Source organism: Panicum hallii, chromosome 3 (genome assembly GCF_002211085.1).
Source record: "Panicum hallii strain FIL2 chromosome 3, PHallii_v3.1, whole genome shotgun sequence".
In the NCBI taxonomy this organism is placed as follows: Eukaryota; Viridiplantae; Streptophyta; class Magnoliopsida; order Poales; family Poaceae; genus Panicum; species Panicum hallii.
Window position 1 is genome coordinate 3967055 of NC_038044.1, and position 4239 is coordinate 3971293.

The 4239-nt window shown below is 41.2% G+C and overlaps 2 pseudogenes; both read left to right on the plus strand.

Moving 5' to 3' along the window:
- Nucleotides 1–30: 30 nt before the first annotated feature.
- Nucleotides 31–149, plus strand: LOC112888184 (annotated as a pseudogene).
- Nucleotides 150–682: 533 nt separating this feature from the next.
- LOC112888223 lies at nucleotides 683–804 on the plus strand (annotated as a pseudogene).
- The last annotated feature ends 3435 nt before the right edge of the window (nucleotides 805–4239 follow it).

The window sequence follows — 4239 nt, forward strand, 5'->3', positions numbered from 1 at the left end:
GATAAGAGGAAGGAGTGCGGCTAGTATGTTGGATGCGATTGTAACAACACTAAAGCACCAGATCCCATTAGAACTCTAAAGTTAAGCATGCTTGGGCGAGAGTAGTACTAGGATGGGTGATCTCTTGGGAAGTCCTCGTGTTGCATTTATTTTTTTCGATTTTCACCGATGGATGTTAGGGTGTCCAAATCGTCTCCACAATCTTTCCTGAACATTTTCCGCGCATCCGGTCATTCTAGATTTTCAAACCATAGTGGCGGCGCGGTACGAGGCGGGGTAATAAAACATTTACACGAGGCAGGGACGCGGGACCCGCTTGCGGTTCCAGCATGCCAAGGTGCGAGGATAAAAGGAAGGAGTGCGGCTAGTATGTTGGATGCGATTATACCAGCACTAAAGCATCGGATCCCATCAGAACTCCGAAGTTAAGCATGCTTGGGCGAGAGTAGTACTAGAATGGGTGACATTTTCACCGATCGGATGTTAGGGTGTCCAAATCGTCTCCACAATCTTTCCTGAATATTTTCCGCGCATTCGGCCTTTCTAGATTTCCAAGCCATAGCGGTGGTGCGGTACGAGGCGGGGTAATAAAATATTTACACGAGGCAGGGGACGCGGGCCCGCTTGCGGTTCCAGCATGCCGAGGTGTGAGGATAAGAGGAAGGAGTGCGGTTGGTATGTCGGATGTGATCATACCATCACTAAAGCATCGGATTCCATCTTAACTTCAAAGTTAAGCGTGTTTGGACGAGAGTAGTACTGGATGGGTGACCTCTTGGGAAGTCCTCATGACTATCTCATTTTGTTTTCTTCTCTTGCTACGTGAACTGCATGCATCCCCACCACTTCTATGTCCGGTTACCTAAGTAGCCATAGACCATCATCACACGGCAAGGGCGGCGGTGGTGGTGCGAGCGAGGATAAAAAGTGAGTGCTAGCTTTAAATTTTTGGGACGAGATGGGTTCCAACTTAGCTTAATTTTTGGGACGAGATGGGTTCCAACTTAGCTTGCTTGTCCATCTCCGTCCCACCGATTTCACCCCCCCCTGTTATGGACGATTTAATATAATTAGTTAGAAATTTTCTCATTCATTTTCAGAAATTAATTGTCTGATATATAACGGACTGGTACATCATTACACAACAAATAATAAGATAATATATACCAAAGTCGTCTTTGTGATTTTTCTTGATATATAGCTTTATTAGTGGGTGCTTCGTTCTGTGCATAGCTTAATAGTTGAGTACGTCGTTAGTTTTTCTATTAAGAAAAGGTAGTACATCGTTAGCTTTGTGGTTCGGACGTCGATGCGTCCTGCTATGTGTGCTGTGTGCAACGAGCTCGGCAGCTCCCTTCATTCAGACAATGCAACGTACAACTTTATTTATCTGAAGCTCGATCGGCAACAGCAAATTATTGAACGACCGGTACTACTGTCCAGCGCGCGTGCTCGATCGTTGCCTGCTTTATATTATTTGAGGCGCTGCATGTGTTGGCGTACGTTACCAAGTGCATCTTCAGTTATCGAAGATGGATAGATACACCTGTGGGCCTGTACGTCAAAGCTTGCTGTTGTTTTTTTCCTCAAAAAAAAAACTTGTTGTTTTCAAGCTCATCACATTTAAACATTTTTTTTATTAGTGAAGTCCGTGAAATTTCAAATATCTTTCCATATCTCTGTTTCATGTATTTCAAATTTCAGTTATTATAATTAACGTTCAATTTTCTTTTGTAAGAGTTCATCTGCTATCTTTCTGAGCTGTAGCACTTTTGGTAAAACGTACGAACCGGCCGGACTTTGGTTCATCATATGATAAAGGCCCAAAATGTTTTTACAAGAGTTACGATTTTTCATATATTGCTCCTGACTCTTGAGTAGTGACATCTCAGAATTACTTTTCTTGTTAGCAAAGAGAGATATCCTTTACGTTTTCGTTTGAGAGTCCAGCTGTGGCGGAACCAACCCGAATTACACCGGCTCAAGTACGCGAGTCCACTCCTGCGGGCTCCAACGTGCTTCAAACGGTATAATTCCTTGGCCTGTCGGGTAACGTCCCGATCAACCACCGAATGAAGGATCAAACAAGGTACCTCACACGAAGACGAGTCCGGAGATACGAACACCATCACATTTTACATCATAGGCAAAGATATTATATGAGAGTTTAAAGTAACATCAGTTTCCAACTGATGCCAATTATTACAAAACAGCCATAAGTTTCGAGTGAAAGCAGCGGAGTTTATAACACGAGCACTGTACACGTCGCCAGCTCAGATATCATGCTAGCCCTAGCATGACATCACTCGGAGGAGTCTGCGTTGGCCGGGGACGGTTCCCACTCCGCAGACCAACCATCAGGCAGAGGGTAGGGCCATGGTATAGACAGAGCTAAGTCGTCAGGAGGATTACCCGAACAAAAGTTACAAGGCAAGACTGAGTGTTCTGATACTCAGCAAGGCTTATCCGGTCATGGTATACTTAGCCATATAACTAGACTTATGAAGGCTTATAATGGTTCCGGGTTTAGTTTTCAGCTGAAAAGCAACAAAAAGTAGATCTTTATTTTCAACTTTTAGCTTTCAGGTTGTAGATGATTATCCATTCTAGGTAAGCACCTATAACTGAGCAAGCATGGTATAACCTTTGGTCAAACATCATCTTTGATAACCATATGATTGCTCTTGTTACTCTATGTGGTAAAGAAATCAAGCAGTCTCAATCTCCGCGAGAAACGGACGATTTCTGAATCGAATTTCAGCCTTGCAAGGGTAAACCTAACTCACACGCTTGGAACATCCAACGATTGTTCCGAAGCGACCGTTTGCCTTTCATTCCGACTCGTGGACAGGTCCACCACAAGCGACTGCAGGACCATACGCACTTCCAAAGTGCAGGATGTACGCCTGTAGCGCGACTACATGTCCGTACTCCTGGTTGCCCTGCAACACGTATTCCCACACGTCGAATCAAGTAACCAGAAGAACCAAATACGAGTGGTGGGAGGTATATCCACTCCTCGGGCCGATTGGTTACTAGACTTACCGCTTACCATATTTCGCGGCATGTGGCTAGTACTTTCAAACGCTTAACCACCGCTACCACACACCGCGACCTTATCAAATTTACCAACACAGACGGGGCATCATCTCAACCATGATACCTCACATAATTCCCGTCCGTCATCCTTATAGTGATAGCAGGAATGTAAACATTACAACTCTTATAAAGCTCGCGAGTCACAGTCAATCACTCGACTTCTATCGGTCCTATTAGCATAGCAGCTACTCGGACTCAAGTTCTAGTGTTCTGTACATCGGTTCCTGGAATTATGCAACTAGGGTTTCCAAGCAATTCCTAAGAACTTAATGCATGGAATTATATAAATAGATATAGATTGCAGTGTAAATAAAATAGTAGGTTATGTCCGGGGCTTGCCTTCTTGCGTAGGGTTGGGGGCAGTAGTGTCAAAGTTTTCCGAACTTTCGTTCGGAGCTTCAGTTAGACCTTTGGCGGCGCTCTCGGGGTCTTCAGAAACTTCTACGGTTTGATCCGAGATCAGTTCGTAATCACCGTCGGCGAGAGTAGTCGGATCTACATGATATGCAAAGATGTAAATTAAGGAATGCATATTCTTTTATTTTATTTTATAATAAAGTTGCAATCCAAGCAGTTAACACATATGAACTCATGAAACAAAAGAGGGTTTAGTCTTGAGTTATCATTCATATTAAAATCATAATTATAGTATTGGATTTATTGAAAACAGGAACTAAAACATTTGAATTTGAATTCAAATTTCAAGTTTAAATTCAAATCTTAGACAAATATAATTATAAAGTTTTGAAAATTTAATTATAAACTAATTATCAACACACTAGATTATGACAAAAAGATCTAGTTAATTAAGCCTAATAAACATGCTTAGCTAATTTCAAATTATTTTGAATTTGAATTATTTAAATTCAAAAGAAAACAGTGCTAGGTTTGAAACTTTAACACCAATTCACATATGATATGTAAAAGTTACATACCAAAAATAATAAGTAGCAAAGTCAATATGTAGAAGCTATGCATATTAAACTCTTTTACATTAGATTTAAAATAGATTAAAAAATACTTAGTTTCAAACCAAACTTATTTAATAAAAGTTGTAGGGTTTAAAATCTAGTTTCTAACAAAATTGGTTTGACAATTTTTGGAATTTCCTACAATTTTCTATCAATTTTACAAGTTAAC